Below are 21866 nucleotides of genomic sequence, written 5' to 3' on the forward strand. Positions count from 1 at the left end.
AGCTTGGAAATTTTCCACGCACGTGGTTATTTTTGCAATTGGAAAAACTCGATTTTTCACAATATTAAGAGTGTCACTGTCACTAAATTATTCGCACTTTGTTGCATTTATGATCCCACACAGGGAAATCTAAATTCCGTCTCTGTCGGTAATGTTTTTATAGGTTTCTATGGTTCTCACACGGAGCACACACGGAGGCACGTCTGTTCACTTCGAAAGTTCGATCGCGACTGACAAAACCTATACATGGTGGCAGTGTGTGCTCATCACGTATATATGTATTGGATGCATATATTTCAGTTTGCATATTAAGTAATAATTATTGTTATTATTAATTAATTATTAGTCTCATCCGATATAAAAATTGATACTATTATATGGTTATATAATTATTACTATTATATAAGCATATAATGTATTAAATGTCTTTTTCAAAGAAGACGGTGTTTCGTAGCTAAAGAATTAATATTTTGTGAATAATTGAAAAATCCTCTAGGACACTATTGTGGACAGAGGTTTTTACTAATATAATATTGTCTACACGTAAATGCAGAATTAGATAAAATTATCAATTTGTCATCAAAATAAAATAATTTTTTATTCAATTAAATGAATTTAAATTATAAATATGCATGTGTGATATAATATATTTAGTAAGTTGAAATAAAATGATATTTTTGAACGATTATATGCATATATATATTTATATATAAGTATATATATTTATATAAACAATTGTGAATTATAACTAGCGAACGTGAATGCTATCTAATTATGGCCACATTCGTATAGTACATGTCAAGTATAACATATATATATATATACAATTATTGAATATTATCGTTTGTTATTCAAAAATATTTGTGAGTTGTCATGTATTTTACATATTTGAAGATTTATGTAATTATATTTTAAATATATTTACATAATGAAATGAACATTATTCTGGTTGATCCTGCCAGTAGTTATATGCTTGTCTCAAAGATTAAGCCATGCATGTCTAAGTACACACGAATTAATAGTGAAACCGCAAAAGGCTCATTATATCAGTTATGGTTCCTTAGATCGTTAACAGTTACTTGGATAACTGTGGTAATTCTAGAGCTAATACATGCAATTAAAACACGGACCTTCTGGAACGTGTGCTTTTATTAGGCTAAAACCAAGCGATCGCAAGATCGTTACACTGGTTGAACTCTAGATAACATGCAGATCGTATGGTCTCGTACCGACGACAGATCTTTCAAATGTCTGCCCTATCAACTTTTGATGGTAGTATCTAGGACTACCATGGTTGCAACGGGTAACGGGGAATCAGGGTTCGATTCCGGAGAGGAGCCTGAGAAACGGCTACCACATCTAAGGAAGGCAGCAGGCGCGTAAATTACCCACTCCCAGCTCGGGGAGGTAGTGACGAAAAATAACAATACAGGACTCATATCCGAGGCCCTGTAATTGGAATGAGTACACTTTAAATCCTTTAACAAGGACCTATTGGAGGGCAAGTCTGGTGCCAGCAGCCGCGGTAATTCCAGCTCCAATAGCGTATATTAAAGTTGTTGCGGTTAAAACGTTCGTAGTTGAACTTGTGCTTCATACGGGTAGTGCAACTTACAATTGTAGTTAGTACTATACCTTTATGTATGTAAGCGTATTACCGGTGGAGTTCTTATATATAATTAGGTACTTGTACTTTTTTTATATGTTCCTCCTATTTAAAAACCTGCATTAGTGCTCTTCATCGAGTGTTATTGTGGGCCGGTACAATTACTTTGAACAAATTAGAGTGCTTAAAGCAGGCTTCAAATGCCTGAATATTCTGTGCATGGGATAATGAATAAGACCTCTGTTCTGCTTTCATTGGTTTTCAGATCAAGAGGTAATGATTAATAGAAGCAGTTTGGGGGCATTAGTATTACGACGCGAGAGGTGAAATTCTTGGACCGTCGTAAGACTAACTTAAGCGAAAGCATTTGCCAAAGATGTTTTCATTAATCAAGAACGAAAGTTAGAGGTTCGAAGGCGATCAGATACCGCCCTAGTTCTAACCATAAACGATGCAGCTAGCAATTGGGTGTAGCTACTTTTATGGCTCTCTCAGTCGCTTCCGGGAAACCAAAGCTTTTGGGCTCCGGGGGAAGTATGGTTGCAAAGCTGAAACTTAAAGGAATTGACGGAAGGGCACCACCAGGAGTGGAGCCTGCGGCTTAATTTGACTCAACACGGGACACTTACCAGGTCCGAACATAAGTGTGTAAGACAGATTGATAGCTCTTTCTCGAATCTATGGGTGGTGGTGCATGGCCGTTCTTAGTTCGTGGAGTGATTTGTCTGGTTAATTCCGATAACGAACGAGACTCAAATATATTAAATAGATATCTTCAGGATTATGGTGTTGAAGCTTATATAGCCTTCATTCATGGTGGCAGTAAAATGTTTATTGTGTTTGAATGTGTTTATATAAGTGGAGCCGTACCTGTTGGTTTGTCCCATTATAAGGACACTAGCTTCTTAAATGGACAAATTGCGTCTAGCAATAATGAGATTGAGCAATAACAGGTCTGTGATGCCCTTAGATGTCCTGGGCTGCACGCGCGCTACAATGAAAGTATCAACGTGTATTTCCTAGACCGAGAGGTCCGGGTTAAACCGCTGAACCACTTTCATGCTTGGGATTGTGAACTGAAACTGTTCACATGAACTTGGAATTCCCAGTAAGTGTGAGTCATTAACTCGCATTGATTACGTCCCTGCCCTTTGTGCACACCGCCCGTCGCTACTACCGATTGAATTATTTAGTGAGGTCTCCGGACGTGATCACTGTGACGCCTTGTGTGTTGCGGTTGTTTCGCAAAGTTGACCGAACTTGATTATTTAGAGGAAGTAAAAGTCGTAACAAGGTTTCCGTAGGTGAACCTGCGGAAGGATCATTATTGTTTTTAATGCATCTAACCGTTAATAAATTAAATTTGTTTTTCTCTTTTAGGGAATTGCAATATTTAATAAATTATGTAACTAATAAATATAAATATTTTATTCAATCATATGAGATACAATTATGCAACATATAATAATTTAAATTAGCTAAAAACCGTTTGTCATGTATTATTATTATTATATACTGTATTAAGAGTGTTTTATGTGTTTTGGATAAAATAAAAAAACTGCGTGTATATGTACCATAATATACATGCGTTGCAAAATGTATTGTGCATATTCCAGTGCGCATACATTGGTTCGCAACACCTAAAGAAAAACAATGTTGTACCTGTTTGCAGGTTAACGCTTTACATATGTTGATCATAATAAATAAATTTAGCTAAAATATATACTTGTCATATATCTTATTATTATCGATTATGTAAACTAAGACATTTCGCAACATTTATTTAGGTATAAAAAAAAATTTTATTGAAGGAATTGATATATGCCAGTAAAATGGTGTATTTTTAATTTCTTTCAATAAAAATATTCTTGACGTAATGAAATAAAAAAAAAAATTGTATCACTCTAAGCGGTGGATCACTCGGCTCATGGGTCGATGAAGAACGCAGCAAACTGTGCGTCATCGTGTGAACTGCAGGACACATGAACATCGACATTTTGAACGCATATCGCAGTCCATGCTGTTATGTACTTTAATTAATTTTTTAGTGCTGCTTGGACTACATATGGTTGAGGGTTGTAAGACTATGCTAAATAAGTTGTTTAAAATTTTTCGGAATTTTAAGCACATTGTATATTATTGGATAATATAAGTGTGAATCTAAAAAGTTCTCGCTTAAGATATTCATAATATGAATTAATAAATGAAAATACTAAAACTCTGTTGCATGAGAAATTTGAAGAATTATATGTTCTTTATTCATTTCAAATAATATTGAGGAATGTCTAGCATAAAATATATTATTTTATAAACTAGAATTGCCTCTTATTAACGAATATGGTATAAAGAATAATTTTGTGAATATTATGGACTTCAAGAAAAAAATAGTATATTCAAAATAGGCAGAGAATTGTCTATAAGTGTAATTAAACAACCTCAACTCATATGGGACTACCCCTGAATTTAAGCATATTAATTAGGGGAGGAAAAGAAACTAACAAGGATTTTCTTAGTAGCGGCGAGCGAAAAGAAATCAGTTCAGCACTAAGTCACTTTGTCTATATGGCAAATGTGAGATGCAGTGTATGGAACGTCAATATTCTAGTATGAGAAATTAACGATTTAAGTCCTTCTTAAATGAGGCCATTTACCCATAGAGGGTGCCAGGCCCGTATAACGTTAATGATTATTAGATGATGTTTCCAAAGAGTCGTGTTGCTTGATAGTGCAGCACTAAGTGGGTGGTAAACTCCATCTAAAACTAAATATAACCATGAGACCGATAGTAAACAAGTACCGTGAGGGAAAGTTGAAAAGAACTCTGAATAGAGAGTTAAATAGTACGTGAAACTGCTTAGAGGTTAAGCCCGATGAACCTGAATATCCGTTATGGAAAATTCATCATTAGAATTGTAATATTTAATCAATATTATAACGATAGTGTGCATTTTTTCCATATAAGGACATTGTAATCTATTAGCATGTATGGAATTTATCAAACAATTTTGATAAGAGTTTATTTAAATTAGAGTGCTTGCATTTTAACATAAAATAAATTCAAAAATTTGATAAAGTGCTGATAGATTATATGAGTACAGTGCGTTAATTTTTCGGAATTATATATAATGGCATGATTATCATTGATTTTTATGTTTATTATAAGCACTTGTATGATTAACAATGCGAAAGATTCAGGATACCTTCGGGACCCGTCTTGAAACACGGACCAAGGAGTCTAACATATGTGCAAGTTATTGGGATATAAACCTAATAGCGTAATTAACTTGACTATTATTGGATTAGTTTTTTAACTATTTATAGTTGATTAACGCAATCCCGGGGCGTTCTATATAGTTATGTATAATAATATTTATATTATTTATGCCTCTAACTGGAACGTACCTTGAGCATATATGCTGTGACCCGAAAGATGGTGAACTATACTTGATCAGGTTGAAGTCAGGGGAAACCCTGATGGAAGACCGAAACAGTTCTGACGTGCAAATCGATTGTCAGAATTGAGTATAGGGGCGAAAGACCAATCGAACCATCTAGTAGCTGGTTCCTTCCGAAGTTTCCCTCAGGATAGCTGGTGCATTTAACTGTTGTATAAAATAATCTTATCTGGTAAAGCGAATGATTAGAGGCCTTAGGGTCGAAACGATCTTAACCTATTCTCAAACTTTAAATGGGTAAGAACCTTAACTTTCTTGATATGAAGTTTAAGGTTATGATATAATGTGCCCAGTGGGCCACTTTTGGTAAGCAGAACTGGCGCTGTGGGATGAACCAAACGTAATGTTACGGTGCCCAAATTAACAACTCATTCAGAAACCATGAAAGGCGTTGGTTGCTTAAAACAGCAGGACGGTGATCATGGAAGTCGAAATCCGCTAAGGAGTGTGTAACAACTCACCTGCCGAGCAACTAGCCCTTAAAATGGATGGCGCTTAAGTTGTATACCTATACATTACCGCTAAAGTAGATGATTTATATTACTTGTAATATAAATTTTGAAACTTTAGTGAGTAGGAAGGTACAATGGTGTGCTTAGAAGTGTTTGGCGTAAGCCTGCATGGAGCCGTCATTGGTACAGATCTTGGTGGTAGTAGCAAATAATCGAATGAGACCTTGGAGGACTGAAGTGGAGAAGGGTTTCGTGTGAACAGTGGTTGATCACGAGTTAGTCGGTCCTAAGTTCAAGGCGAAAGCCGAAAATTTTCAAGTAAAAAAAAGTAACTAAAATTTATATTTTGTCATAATTAAAAAAACTTGAATAATTTTGAACGAAAGGGAATACGGTTCCAATTCCGTAACCTGTTGAGTATCCGTTTGTTATTAAATATGGGCCTCGTGCTCATCCTGGCAACAGGAACGACCATAAAGAAGCCGTCGAGAGATATCGGAAGAGTTTTCTTTTCTGTTTTATAGCCGTACTACCATGGAAGTCTTTCGCAGAGAGATATGGTAGATGGGCTAGAAGAGCATGACATATACTGTTGTGTCGATATTTTCTCCTCGGACCTTGAAAATTTTATGGTGGGGACACGCAAACTTCTCAACAGGCCGTACCAATATCCGCAGCTGGTCTCCAAGGTGAAGAGTCTCTAGTCGATAGAATAATGTAGGTAAGGGAAGTCGGCAAATTAGATCCGTAACTTCGGGATAAGGATTGGCTCTGAAGATTGAGATAGTCGGGCTTGATTGGGAAACAATAACATGGTTTATGTGCTCGTTCTGGGTAAATAGAGTTTCTATCATTTATGGTAGTTTCTTGTTCCCGGATAGTTTAGTTACGTAGCCAATTGTTGAACTTTCTTGCTAAAATTTTTAAAGAATACTAGTTGGGCAACCAGCTAGTTCTTTTAAAATTATAACTAATCAATTAACAATCAATTCAGAACTTTTGGGGAATCCGACTGAATACAAAGCATTGTGATGGGCCTAGCGGGTGTTGCAATGTGAACCAGTGCTAGTTCAAGTGAAGAAAATTCAGTTTAAATCAATGGGTCTTATAATGGATTATCAATTACCGTCAATCAAGTCGACTCAGGAACTGTGCACTTGTGGCCTCCTCGGACTCCGGGTGCTGGACCGATAGTTTCGAGCTGTCTAATTAAAACAAAGCATACCACCCGATGGTCCTGAAAACTGATGGTGAAGAACTTAAATATGCTCGGATAGCTGAAAGTTATTCAGTGAATTCTCCTACACGTAGGAATGTGATGCTAATCTGGACCCAGTGCGGCCGATCTTTTGGAACAAAGCGTCAGGCGTCCACATGTCGCGTCAGCACAAAGACAGGCTTGATGAGCTTCGTACGCGTGTTGACGTGAAAACCAGGTGGTGTGAGGAAGAATTGGCCATGATGGCGAGGAAGGAACTTGAGCTCATAGCAAATGGCGAGAGGTTCATTAATAAAAAGCTGGCGTTGCATTTTCCAGAACGCAGCGTCGATGCTATTAAAAAGTGTCGACAGAGGGATAATTATAAGGCAAAAATCGAGCAGCTAAGAGGGCAAGCGGCTCTTATCCCCGAAATTAGTGAACCACAAACCATTACGCGCCGCCCTAGTATAAGTGGGCTTGAGTCTTCTTCTTCAATGTCAGAGTCGGTTCCAATCACACCATCGATACATTCGGACGACGTCCTCATGCGGATACTGCGGGGCTTCGGCCCTGTGGGATGTAATCGATCGTGGAGAGTCGAGGTTCTGCAATCTATCATTGATGGAGCGCAGACTTCGGGCAAAGAAGCAACTCTCCAGTGTTTGTCTAACTATCTCCTGGAAATTTTTCCGAATCGAAACGAAGGTCCGGTTTCGGCGAGAGTCTTTCCTGAGCCTCGCAATAGGAGACAAAATAGAAGGCAGCAGTTCGCTAGGGTTCAGCGTAACTGGGACAAACATAAAGGTCGATGCATTGGATCCTTGCTTGCAGGACCCGACGAGTCGGTAATGCCAAACCAAGAGATTATGGAACCATACTGGAGAGAAGTCATGACACAGCAGAGCCTTTCCTCTTGCAATAGCACCGTGCCCCATATGGGACACTTGCTTGAGGGGGTATGGTCACCTATTACGTCTAGGGACCTGCAATTGCATCAAGTGCCATTGACTTCTTCTCCCGGACCGGACGGAATATCTCCAAGAACTGCCAGGAGTATCCCAGTGGTGTTATGCTTCGCATAATGAACCTTATTCTCTGGTGCGGCAAACTACCCACACTCTTCCGAATGGCTCGAACCGTTTTCATCCCGAAGACGGTAAGAGCATCCCGACCAGAAGACTTCCGTCCGATATCGGTGCCTTCTGTCATAGTTAGACAACTCAATGCCATCTTGGCATCTCGATTGGCCTCATCAGTCGATTGGGATCCGCGTCAGCGGGGGTTTCTTCCTACTGACGGTTGCGCCGATAACGCGACAATAGTTGACTTAATCCTGAGGGACCACCATAGACGTCATGCGTCGTGTTATATCGCGACACTTGATGTCAGCAAAGCGTTTGACTCTGTGTCTCACGCAGCGGTAATTGACACCCTATCCGCGTATGGTGCACCAACGGGTTTTGTTGACTACGTACGTAGCTTGTACTTGGGAGGTGGCACTAGTCTCAATGGTAAAGGCTGGAGATCAGAGGAATTCGTCCCTGCTAGAGGTGTGAAGCAGGGTGACCCTTTGTCTCCACATATGTTCAACTTGGTCATCGACCGGTTGCTCAGGTCTCTACCGGACGAGATTGGTGTCAGTGTCGGAAATGCCAAAAACAAACGCTGCAGCGTTCGCAGACGATCTGGTGTTGTTTGCTTCTACACCGAAGGGCCTTCAGGCATTATTGGATACCACGGTCTCCTTTTTGGCGTCCGTTGGGCTGACCCTAAACGCTAATAAGTGTTTTACTGTTAGTGTCAAGGGGCAACCGAAGCAGAAGTGTACTGTGATCGAATCACGGAGCTTCTGTGTAGGTTCGCGCACGTGTCCAAGCTTGAAGCGTTCGGAGGAGTGGAGGTATCTCGGCATTCAGTTCACTGCGGACGGGAGGGCCCGCTACAATCCGACTGAGGACATTGGTCCCAGATTGGATATCATATCGCGGTCCCCCTGAAGCCACAGCAGAAGTTATTCGCCCTCAGAACTGTCCTCATTCCACAGCTATATCACAAGCTAACCCTTGGTAGTGTGGCAATAGGCGTTTTGAGAAAGTGTGACAGACTGGTACGGTCGGTCGTAAGGAAATGGTTAGATCTTCCTATGGATGTGTCAGTAGCATTCTTCCATGCCCCCACACAAGTGGGGGTCTCGGTGTTCCCTCAGTTCGAAGGACAGCTCCAATGCTGCGCATACAGAGGCTAACGAACATAAAATGGCCCCACCTCGAGCAATCCGAGACGGCCAGTTCGTTCCTTAGTGCGGAAATTCGGAGGGCCCGAGATAGGTGCAAGGCATCGGGAGACGCGGCTCTGGATACACGCCTTTTGATCGATTCGTACTGGGCGGATAGGTTGCACTCCTCTGTTGATGGTAGCGGTCTCCGTGAAGCAGGGCGTTATGCTCCGCAACACGGGTGGGTTGTCGCACCCACGCGTTTGTTAACTGGAAAAGCTTATTTGAATGGGATCAAACTGCGGATAAATGCCCTACCCACGCGGTCTCGTACCACGAGGGGAAGGCACGAATTGGAGAGGCAGTGTCGTGCAGGATGTGATGCTCCCGAATCACTAAACCACATTCTGCAGAAGTGTCATCGTACGCATGGGAGGCGGGTGGCTAGACACAACAGTGTAGCTAATTATCTCAAGCGGGGACTTGAGACGAGAGGCTACTCTGTCATTGCTGAACCAAGTCTGCAGGGAGAGAACAGGATATATAAGCCGGACCTGGTGGGTTTCCGACCAGATCACACTATAGTGATCGACGCTCAGGTTGTGACTGACGGACTTGATCTTGACCAAGCTCATCAGAGTAAGGTTGAGATCTACGACAGACAGGACGTACGAACGGCTCTGGTTCGGGATTATCGGGCACATGAGGACATTAAAATCGTTTCTGCTACGCTAAACTGGAGGGCATCTGGAGCTATCGGTCGGTAAAACGACTGAGAGCACTGGGAGTCCTTAACGCTGGTGATAGCAATATTATCAGTACCAGGGTGGTAGATGGCGGAGTCTGCGGCTTTAAGACGTTCATGTTCCATACTGGATATCGCCAAGGAGTGGGTTAGCACCGAGGTTTACTTTCCTCATTGAAAGTCAACTACACTGGCCAACATCTATTGTGTACAAAGTAAAGGGAAAAACAGTCATATGACGTGCCATTCATATATGGCATTGTTGTGTGGGCAAATTCATTTTCCTACAAAAATAGCCAAATGCCTCGTCATCTAATTAGTGACGCGCATGAATGGATTAACGAGATTCCTACTGTCCCTATCTACTATCTAGCGAAACCACAGCCAAGGGAACGGGCTTGGAATAATTAGCGGGGAAAGAAGACCCTTTTGAGCTTGACTCTAATCTGGCAGTGTAAGGAGACATAAGAGGTGTAGAATAAGTGGGAGATATTAAATTTCGGTTTAGTATCGACAATGAAATACCACTACTCTTATTGTTTCCTTACTTACTTGATTAAATGGAACGTGTATCATTTCCTAGCCATTATACGGATATATTTATTATATCTTATGGTATTGGGTTTTGATGCAAGCTTCTTGATCAAAGTATCACGAGTTTGTTATATAATCGCAAACAAATTCATTAATGAGAGAGTGCATTTATGTGTTCTTAAATTAAAAATTTGGTATAACTCCAATTACTCAGGTATGATCCAATTCAAGGACATTGCCAGGTAGGGAGTTTGACTGGGGCGGTACATCTCTCAAATAATAACGGAGGTGTCCCAAGGCCAGCTCAGTGCGGACAGAAACCACACATAGAGCAAAAGGGCAAATGCTGACTTGATCTCGGTGTTCAGTACACACAGGGACAGCAAAAGCTCGGCCTATCGATCCTTTTGGTTTAAAGAGTTTTTAACAAGAGGTGTCAGAAAAGTTACCATAGGGATAACTGGCTTGTGGCGGCCAAGCGTTCATAGCGACGTCGCTTTTTGATCCTTCGATGTCGGCTCTTCCTATCATTGTGAAGCAAAATTCACCAAGCGTTGGATTGTTCACCCATGCAAGGGAACGTGAGCTGGGTTTAGACCGTCGTGAGACAGGTTAAGTTTTACCCTACTAATGACAAAACGTTGTTGCGACAGCATTCCTGCGTAGTACGAGAGGAACCGCAGGTACGGACCAATGGCACAATACTTGTTCGAGCGAACAGTGGTATGACGCTACGTCCGTTGGATTATGCCTGAACGCCTCTAAGGTCGTATCCGTGCTGGACTGCAATGATAAATAAGGGGCAATTTGCATTGTATGGCTTCTAAACCATTAAAAGTTTATTATTCATTTAATAGACGACGATGGATGTGATGCCAATGTTACAATATAACATAGTAAATTGGGAGGATCTTCGATCACCTGGTGCCGCGCTAGTTATATATTAAAACATTATTTAATACAATGACAAAGCCTTGAATCATTTGTAAACGACTTTTATAACAGGCAAGGTGTTGTAAGTGGTTGAGCAGCTGCCATACTGCGATCCACTGAAGCTTATCCTTTGCTTGACGATTCGATAAAATATATATGTTTAAGGCATATATAAAAAAATATTATATATATATTTATATATATAAATATGCAAAATTGTATGCATAATTATTAATTATGTGTTATACAATTACGCATATAAGAAGAAAATTTATATAATATATAAATATATATTATATATATATAAATAAATAATATATCTATGTGTACAAAATATACTTGTGTATTTTAAATATGCATTTATTTAGTATGCGTTAGTTATATATATTTATTTGGTAGCAAAAGGAACGCCATTATATTAGTGGCGAAAATTAATAATATGCATAGTAAGTATATCTATGTATACAAAATACTTGCATATTTTTATATATGCATTTATTTATTATGCGTTGGTTATATATATTTATTTGGTAGCAAAAGGAACGCCATTATATTAGTGGCGAAAATTAAGAATATGCATAGTATATCTATGTGTACAAAATACTTGCGTATTTTATATATGCATTTTATTTATAATGCGTTGGTTATATATATTTATTTGGTAGCAAAAGGAACGTCATCATATTAGTGGCGAAAATTAAGAATATGCAAAGGTATAACTATGTTACAAAATATAAATATGCGTATGCGTTAGTTATATATATTTATTTGGTAGCAAAAGGAACGCCATTATATTAGTGGCGAAAATTAAGAATATGCATAGTAGTATATCTATGTATACAAAATACTTGCGTATTTTATATATGCATTTATTTATTATGCGTTGGTTATATATATATTTATTTGGTAGCAAAGGAACGCCATTATATTAGTGGCGAAAATTAAAGAATATGCATAGTATATCTATGTGTACAAAATACTTGCGTATTTTATATATGCATTTATTTAGTATGCGTTGGTTATATATATTTATTTGGTAGCCAGAAGGACGCCATCATATCATTAGTGGCGAAAATTAAAAAATATGCATGGTATAATATGTGTACAAAATACTTGTGTATTTAAATATACATTTATTTGGTACGCAATATTACATGAATTTGGTAGCCAGAAGGACGCCATCATATTAGTGGCGAAAATTAAAAATATGCATGATATAAAAAAATATATATACATTTATGTATGTATCTATATAACAGAATACTTGCGTATTTTAAGTATGCATTTATTTTATACACAATTATGTGTATTTGGTAGCAAAAGAACGCCATCATATTAGTGGCGAAAATCAAGAATTAAGACATGAGATATGAGTTACAAACTTTGCGTATTTTTAAAACTTTAACATATGAAAATTGAATATAAAATTTTAGCAATAGGAACGCCATTATACAGTGGCGAATATAATGATATACATTTTATACTAATTTAACTTGAGTAAAAAAATTTTTTGGACTTGGTGAATTTTTTATTGAACTGCAGCCATATGATATGAGGGTCTACCGAGAGATGAGTTCAACTTTGACAAAAAATTTCAACATATGAAAATTGAAGAAAAAACTTTTTAAATATCATTTTATACAGTTTATTAATAAAATGAGATACAATTTTTGAATTTAACTTGAGAAAAAGATTTTTTTGGACTTGGTGAATTTTTTTATTGAACTGCAGCCATATGATATGAGGTTAGCGAGAGATGAGTTCAACTTTGACAAAAAAATTTCAACATATGAAAATTGAAGAAAAAACTTTTTAAATATCATTTTATACAGTTTATTAATATAATGAGATAAGATTTTGAATTTAACTTGAGAAAAAGATTTTTTGGACTTGGTGAATTTTTTTATTGAACTGCAGCCATATGATATGAGGTTCTACCGAGAGATGAGTTCAACTTTGACAAAAAATTTCAACATATGAAAATTGAAGAAAAACTTTTTAAATATCATTTTATACAGTTTATTAATATAATGAGATAAGATTTTGAATTTAACTTGAGAAAAAGATTTTTTGGACTTGGTGAATTTTTTATTGAACTTCAGCCATATGATATGAGGTTCTACCGAGATATGAGTTCAACATTGAAAAAAATTTCAACATATGAAAATTGAAGAAAAAACTTTTTAAATATCATTTTATACAGTTTATTAATATAATGAGATACGATTTTGAATTTAACTTGAGAAAAAAATTTTTTGGACTTGGTGAATTTTTTATTGAACTGCAGCCATATGATATGAGGTTCTACCGAGATATGAGTTCAACTTTGACAAAAAATTTCAACATATGAAAATTGAAGAAAAAACTTTTTAATATCATTTTATACAGTTTTATTAATAAAATGAGATAAGATTTTGAATTTAACTTGAGAAAAGATTTTTTGGACTTGGTGAATTTTTTATTGAACTTCAGCCATATGATATGAGGTTCTACCGAAATATGAGTTCAACTTTGACAAAAAAATTTCAACATATGAAAATTGAAGAAAAACTTTTTAAATATCATTTTATACAGTTTATTAATATAATGAGATAAGATTTTGAATTTAACTTGAGAAAAAAAATTTTTTGGACTTGGTGAATTTTTTATTGAACTGCAGCCATATGATATGAGGTTCTACCGAGATATGAGTTCAACTTTGACAAAAAATTTCAACATATGAAAATTGAAGAAAAAACTTTTTATATATCATTTTATACAGTTTTTTAATAAATGAGATAGATTTTGAATTTAACTTGAGAAAAAAATTTTTTGGACTTGGTGAATTTTTTATTGAACTGCAGCCATATGATATGAGGTTCTACCGAGATATGAGTTCAACTTTGACAAAAATTTCAACACAATGTTAAAAAAATTTACGATTGTACTATATCATTTTATACAGTTTATTGATAATAATGAGATGAAGTTTTGATTAAAATAGTGACATAAAGATACATTTTTGGAGACCTTAGTAAAATTTTTATTGAACGTGTCACAACCATATGGTGGTGAGGTCTAGCAGATATGTCATTCAACATTGAAATATATATGACTATGTATATGGAGTGAGATAAGTCATTATATAAATAATTTGAAATATAATCATAAGTTTGATTAATAAAGATAATGAAGTTTTTACTGTGTGTATTATTAATTAGAGCAACAAAAAGATTAGATGGTAATACTAAGTAAAATAGAGAGCATTGTAGAAAACGTGTCACAAAACCTATATAGGGGTGGTGAGGTCGGGCAGGGCATGTCATATGAGAAAAATTTCACAAGTGAAATATATATGACTATGTATATGGAGTGTAATGCCGGCATAAGTCATATATAAATAATATATGAAAATAATCATATAGAAGGCAATATGATTAAAAAGTTAAAAATAATGAAGTTTTACTGTTGCATTATTAAATTAGTGCAACATAAAGATACATTAGGTGGTATACCTTAGTAAAATGAGCTGGTTGTAGAAAACGTGTCACAAAACCTATATAGGGTGGTGATGTCGAGGCAGGCATGTCATATGAGAAAAATTTCACAAGTGAAATATATATGACTATGTATATGGAGTGAGTCTTGCCGGCATAAGTCATATATAAATAATATATGAAAATAATCATATAGAAGGCAATATGATTAAAAAAGTTAAAAATAATGAAGTTTTACTGTTGCATTATTAAATTAGTGCAACATAAAGATACATTAGGTGGTATACCTTAGTAAAATGAGCTGGTTGTAGAAAACGTGTCACAAAACCTATATAGGGGTGGTGAGGTCGAGCAGGCATGTCATATGAGAAAAAATTTCACAAGTGAAATATATATGACTATGTATATGGAGTGAGTCTTGCCGGCATAAGTCATATATAAATAATATATGAAAATAATCATATAGAGAGGCAATATGATTAAAAAAGTTAAAAATAATGAAGTTTTACTGTTGTATTATTAAATTAGTGCAACAAAAAGATACGTTAGATGGTAATACTAATAAAATAAGAGCATTGTAGAAAACGTGTCACAAAACCTATATAGGGGTGGTGAGGTCGGGCAGGCATGTCATATGAGAAAAAATTTCACAAGTGAAATATATATGACTATGTATATGGAGTGTGTAATGCCGGCATAAGTCATATATAAATAATATATGAAAATAATCATATAGAAGGCAATATGATTAAAAAAGTTAAAAAATAATGAAGTTTTACTGTTGTATTATTAAATTAGTGCAACATAAAGATACATTAGGTGGTATACCTTAGTAAAATGAGAGCTGGTTGTAGAAAACGTGTCACAAAACCTATATAGGGGTGGTGATGTCGAGCAGGCATGTCATATGAGAAAAATTTCACAAGTGAAATATATATGACTATGTATATGGAGTGTCTTGCCGGCATAAGTCATATATAAATAATATATGAAAATAATCATATAGAAGGCAATATGATTAAAAAAGTTAAAAATAATGAAGTTTTACTGTTGCATTATTAAATTAGTGCAACATAAAGATACATTAGGTGGTAATACCTTAGTAAAATGAGCTGGTTGTAGAAAACGTGTCACAAAACCTATATAGGGGTGGTGATGTCGAGCAGGCATGTCATATGAGAAAAATTTCACAAGTGAAATATATATGACTATGTATATGGAGTGAGTCTTGCCGGCATAAGTCATATATAAATAATATATGAAAATAATCATATAGAAGGCAATATGATTAAAAAAGTTAAAAATAATGAAGTTTTACTGTTGCATTATTAAATTAGTGCAACATAAAGATACATTAGGTGGTATACCTTAGTAAAATGAGCTGGTTGTAGAAAACGTGTCACAAAACCTATATAGGGGTGGTGATGTCGAGCAGGCATGTCATATGAGAAAAATTTCACAAGTGAAATATATATGACTATGTATATGGAGTGAGTCTTGCCGGCATAAGTCATATATAAATAATATATGAAAATAATCATATAGAAGGCAATATGATTAAAAAAGTTAAAAATAATGAAGTTTTACTGTTGTATTATTAAATTAGTGCAACAAAAAGATACGTTAGATGGTAATACTAAATAAAATAAGAGCATTGTAGAAAACGTGTCACAAAACCTATATTTTTTTTTTTTTTTTTTTTTTTTTTTTTTTCGTCAATAATTATTTATTTAAAATCTGTCGGTACGGACAATAATTAAATTTTTTGAGGCAGCCTTGTCGATTAAATTCTCACAAGAGATGGTTGGTAGGGTTCTGGAGGGCTAATCATCATCCTCCATGGGCAGGTCGAGGGGGTGTTTTCTTTTAAGTCTTCTGACGGTTTGGCTGTTGTCCAAGATGTTGATGGCCAATGTGTTTGGGTGGTTATGGAGCCTGTTGATGTAATTCGTGCTCACTTTTCGAATTTCATCTTCTACCCAGGGAACCCTGAGTACCTCGTGGATGGTGCTGTTGTCATGGTAAGGATGAGCGTTCGAGACCATTCTCAGAGCCTTGTTCTGCAGCCTTTGGATGCTCCTGCAGTTTGATTTGCAGGCAGTGCCCCACAGCTGGATGCCATAAGTCCAGATTGGCTTAATGATGGTTTTGTAGACAAGCAGTTTAAGTTTTGCTTTTAAGCTTCGAGCGTCTTCCAATGAGCCATTGGAATTGCTTCAACCTCTCTTCAGCCTGCTTTCTCTTCCTTAGGATGTGTGTGCGCCATGTTAACCGCCTGTCGAGCGTCATGCCCAGGTATTTGGGCGTGGGATTTTCGGGAATATATTCCCCATTGAGACTGACAGGCGGGCAATTGCCGTTGCGGAGTGCAAATGTGGTTTGCGTGGACTTCTCAGGGTTTACCGAGATGTTCCACCTCCGCAGCCAGGGCTCGATGGTGTTTAGCTGATTTTGAATTATTTCCGACGCATCCTGTGGGGTTCCTGCTGTGGCAAGGAAGGCTGTGTCATCAGCGTATGTGGCAACCAATAGGTTCTCGTTGAAAAATGTAGGCATGTCCGCTGTGTACAACGTGTACAATAGAGGGCCTAGGACGCTTACCTTGTGGTACACCGGCTTCGATACCTTTTGTGGTAGATCGCGCATCTCCGCATCTGACATAAAAGCTTCTGTTGTCGAGGTAAGATTGCAGAAATGCGTAATGGGGTTGAGGCAGGTTTCTCTTAAGCTTAAGCAGTAGCCCTGGGTGCCAGACTCTGTCGAAAGCTTGCTTCACGTCAAGCATTACGGCGCAGCAGTAGTTCTTCTCCTCGAATGCGTCCAGTATCACTTTGACTAAACGGTGGCATTGTTTCCGGGTGGAGTGAGAACGCCTGAAGCCAAACTGGTGATCCGGAATCAACCCAGCTTCTTCCAGCACTGGCAATACTCTGCGCAAAAAATACTCTTTCGAGTATTTTGGAGAGTATCGACAGCAAACTTATCGGACGATAAGAGCCAAGATTGGCTTCAGGTTTGCCAGGTTTGGGTATAAGAATTACCTCTGCTCGTTTCCAGATGGTTGGAAAATGTCCTAGCTGAAAGCACCTGCTGTATATGTTGGCGAGGAGTTGTAGGCAGGGAGGGGGAAGAAGCTTAACAGCCAGTGCTTCAATGCCATCAGCGCCCGGCGATTTATTCGTCTTGAGTCCCTCGATCTCAAGTTTGACCTCATCCACCGAGACCATAGCTAGCTCTTCTTGGTTGTTGTTGGTGTTTTCATCTAATAGTTGTAGGGCACGTTGCGTAGCTGAGATATCCAGGTCGGTGCATCTTATTATCGGCTTGAAGGCTTCGCTGAGGTGCTCCACAAAAGCTTCAGCTCGTTCTTGCTCTGTGCGGCACCAGGCGCCACTAGCACGCTGGACTGGAGCAACTCTCTTAGTAGGTCGTTTTATATGACGAGTGACCTGCCAAAGGTTGTGCTGTGGGTCTCCAGGCTCAACATTGGCCAGGAACTCTTCAAACGAGCTCTGCCTGAGCTTTAGGAGCTTATCCTTAAGCTGCTTTGCGGCTCTGTTAAATACCCTTTTATCTCTAGGATTTCTGGATAGGAACCATACTCGTCGCAACCGTCTCTTCTCAGCTACTAGCGAGGCGATCTCTGAAGACCAAAGGTGTAGGACCCTCGTTGGTAGTCTGGGAGAGATTGGGGTTCTGGGGGAAGCATGTGCTGCTGCGTTGTGCATGTGTTGCGTGAGCTCGTTGATGGCGTTGTTCACTTGCTCGGTGGTGGTAAGATCTTGCACTGGGTTGACATTTTCCGTTAGCCAGGCTTTGTAGGATTGCAGTCTCGTGCTCCTCTTGATCATCCTGGGATGTGCAGCTTTTCTCAGTGCAGGGAGGTTCAGCCGCAGTTCCACTGCGCTGTGGTCGGAGAAAAGGTCCGCGTTAGAAGACAACGAGACTTTGGCACTATCAAATCCTTTGGAGAGGGCCATGTCCAGGGTGTCGGGAATTTTGGTCGGATCTGTTGGCCAGTAGGTGGGCTCTCCTGTGGTGTGGCATACGATGCTCCTGCGCTGGATGCACCTAAGTAGTGCGCTTCCTTTAGGGTTGCTGACTCGGCATCCCCACCATCGGTGCTTTGCGTTGAAATCGCCCCCAATTAGAAATCTGTTACCCAGACTGCTCAGCAGCAGATCAAAAATGCCTTTCTGATACTCTGTGTCTGGGGGGGAGGTAGACCGCGGCGACTGTAAGGTCGCCTAGTGGGCTGGGCAGATTGACTTTGGCACATTGTACCCAGTCTTCCTCTAAGGTACTCAGCTCGTTGTACTTTATGCCCGCTTTAATAATAATTGCCGCTCCGCCATGAGCTCTGCCGCTAGGGTGGTCAGCGTGGATGATGTCATACCCGTGAAGTCGGATGTATGATCTATTGGAGAAGTGAGTTTCGGAGATGAGGAGTATGTCTGTGTTGTGTGTGTGGATAAAGTGTTCCACTTCTGGCCGGCTTTTAATCAGGCCGTTAGCGTTCCAGATCGTTATGTTTAATCCCGTTTGCATAATGATTTGCAAACGGTAGCAAGCATTTGGGTCATTTGACTCATGACCTTTTCCATCATGCGCTCAAACATGGCCTCCATTCTGGCCATTGCCGCGTCAAGGGAATTGCTTGGTGGGATTAAGTTGGCGTTGGGATGTAGGATGTTATCTTGTGGGGCAGCGTTTCTTGCTGTATTGGCATAGCTAACATTTGGGTCGATTCTGCTTGCGTTGGGGTCGATCTTGCTGAGGTGGGGCGGCTGGTAACGTGAGGTTGCCTGCCTGGGGGCAAAAACACTCTTCGCTCTCTTGTAAGCTGGACAGCCTTTGTATGAGGCCGCATGTGGGCCCTTGCAGTTAAGGCAGAAAGCCGGTTCACTGGCGTTCTTTTTGCATTCAGCAGTGGAGTGCTCGTCTCCACACTTGACGCAACGATGGTCGAGGTGGCAGTATCTTTGGGTATGCCCGAAGGCCTGGCAGCGGTAGCATTGGGGGACATCGTTGAATTTGATCGGCGGTTCAACCGTGACCATGGTGCTGCATATCCGTTTGATCTGGTATACCTCCTTATTGTTTTTGGCCGGCTCCAGACTTACGAAGAAGAGGTTTAGAGGCTTCTTTGTACCCCTTTTATTGGGATTGTGGACATCCCTGACCTTGTGCCCGTGGCGGCCGAGTCCCTCTTTGATGTCTTCCAAATCGGTCGAGTGGTGGAGGCCTTTGATGACCACCCGGTAGGCGCGTTCATCTCGGGGTTGAAAGGTGTGGAATCTATTTTTACTATCGCTCAAGAAAGTCTTTAGTTTGGTAAAGGCATCCTTGTTGGGGGTCATGACTCGAATGAAGTTATTCTGGCTGGCTTTGTATGTGACCTCTACATCTTTGCCTAAGGCGCCAGAGATGGCTTTGGATAGGTCCTTGATGCTGGTTACATCCGGGATGAAGATTGGCGGTGGCTTGATCTCCTTGGGTGCTTTTTCCTCTTGGTCATGCTTTTTGGATGTCTTAGGAGCAGCTGGTGTCTCTTCGTAATCATCACTAGAATCTGTTTCATCATCGTCCTCAGATAGGATTCCGAATGAGTTATTTTTAAGTCTGCTTATTAATGCAGCTCTGGCTGCCTCGCTGGTGCTGGCCTTGTCCTCCTTATCGGCTTTTTTGGCATTCTTGCGCTTTATTTCTCCAGGCTCGGAGTCGCTGGAGTCACTATTTTTTATATTTGATGTTGCCCTTCTTTCTAGGCGGCTGGGCTTGCCAGCTCATGGTGAGAAACTGACGCGAATTCGAATTTTGAAGGAGTTCGAAATTCGCGCCAAGCGTTGATGTTTTGCTATTTCAATGGTTCGTGTCTTGGGTGATGTTTGCGACTTTGCTAAACAGCTGACACCGACACAGCGTTTGTGTCCTTGCTATATCGATGGTTCGTGACTTGGATAGCGTTGATGTTTTTGCTATTTCGATGGTTCGTGTCTTGAGTGATGTTCGCGACTTTGCTAAAAAGCTGATACCGAGCTTTTAGCTTTAGAGTCTTATAAGCTTGGAACTTTTTCACGCAGCGGCTCACGACTTGGGTAAAGTTCGAACAGCTGTGATCAAGCTTTAAAGCTCGATAGCTTCAAAAGCTTGGAAATTTTCCACGCACGTGGTTATTTTTGCAATTGGAGAAACTCGATTTTTCACAATATTAAGAGTGTCACTGTCACTAAATTATTCGCACTTTGTTGCATTTATGATCCCACACAGGGAAATCTAAATTCCGTCTCTGTCGGTAATGTTTTTATAGGTTTCTATGGTTCTCACACGGAGCACACACGGAGGCACGTCTGTTCACTTCGAAAGTTCGATCGCGACTGAAAAACCTATACATGGTGGCAGTGTGTGCTCATCACGTATATATGTATTGGATGCATATATTTCAGTTTGCATATTAAGTAATAATTATGTTATTATTAATTAATTATTAGTCTCATCCGATATAAAAATTGATACTATTATATGGTTATATAATTATTACTATTATATAAGCATATAATGTATTAAATGTCTTTTTTCAAAAGAAGACGGTGTTTCGTAGCTAAAGAATTAATATTTTGTGAATAATTGAAAAATCCTCTAGGACACTATTGTGGACGGAGGTTTTTACTAATATAATATTGTCTACACGTAAATGCAGAATTAGATAAAATTATCAATTTGTCATCAAAATAAAATAATTTTTTATTCAATTAATTGAATTTAAATTATAAATATGCATGTGTGATATAATATATTTAGTAAGTTGAAATAAAATGATATTTTTGAACGATTATATGCATATATATTTTATATATAAGTATATATATTTATATAAACAATTGTGAATTATAACTAGCGAACGTGAATGCTATCTAATTATGGCCACATTCGTATAGTACATGTCAAGTATAACATATATATATATACAATTATTGAATATTATCGTTTGTTATTCAAAATATTTGTGAGTTGTCATGTATTTTACATATTTGAAGATTTTATGTAATTATATTTTAAATATATTTACATAATGAAATGAACATTATTCTGGTTGGATCTGCCAGTAGTTATAATGCTTGTCTCAAAGATTAAGCCCTGCATGTCTTAAGTACACACGAATTAATAGTGAAAACCCGCAAAAGGCTCATTATATCAGTTATGGTTCCTTAGATCGTTAACAGTACTTGGATAACTGTGGTATTCTAGG

General features: G+C 38.4%; 2 non-coding genes and 1 pseudogene across 2 annotated transcripts; all 3 read left to right on the forward strand.

Moving 5' to 3' along the window:
• The first annotated feature begins 942 nt into the window (after window positions 1-942).
• LOC117577134 (small subunit ribosomal RNA) lies at window positions 943-2933 on the forward strand. Its single transcript, XR_004573048.1, has one exon. It is a non-coding gene; the product is annotated as a small subunit ribosomal RNA (ribosomal RNA).
• Window positions 2934-3506: 573 nt separating this feature from the next.
• Window positions 3507-3685, forward strand: LOC117577178 (5.8S ribosomal RNA). Its single transcript, XR_004573066.1, has one exon. It is a non-coding gene; the product is annotated as a 5.8S ribosomal RNA (ribosomal RNA).
• A 352-nt stretch (window positions 3686-4037) lies between these two features.
• On the forward strand, window positions 4038-11287 carry LOC117577162 (large subunit ribosomal RNA; annotated as a pseudogene).
• The last annotated feature ends 10579 nt before the right edge of the window (window positions 11288-21866 follow it).

The sequence above is a fragment of the Drosophila albomicans genome, unplaced genomic scaffold (assembly GCF_009650485.2).
Source record: "Drosophila albomicans strain 15112-1751.03 unplaced genomic scaffold, ASM965048v2 utg000373l_pilon, whole genome shotgun sequence".
Taxonomy (NCBI): domain Eukaryota; kingdom Metazoa; phylum Arthropoda; class Insecta; order Diptera; family Drosophilidae; genus Drosophila; species Drosophila albomicans.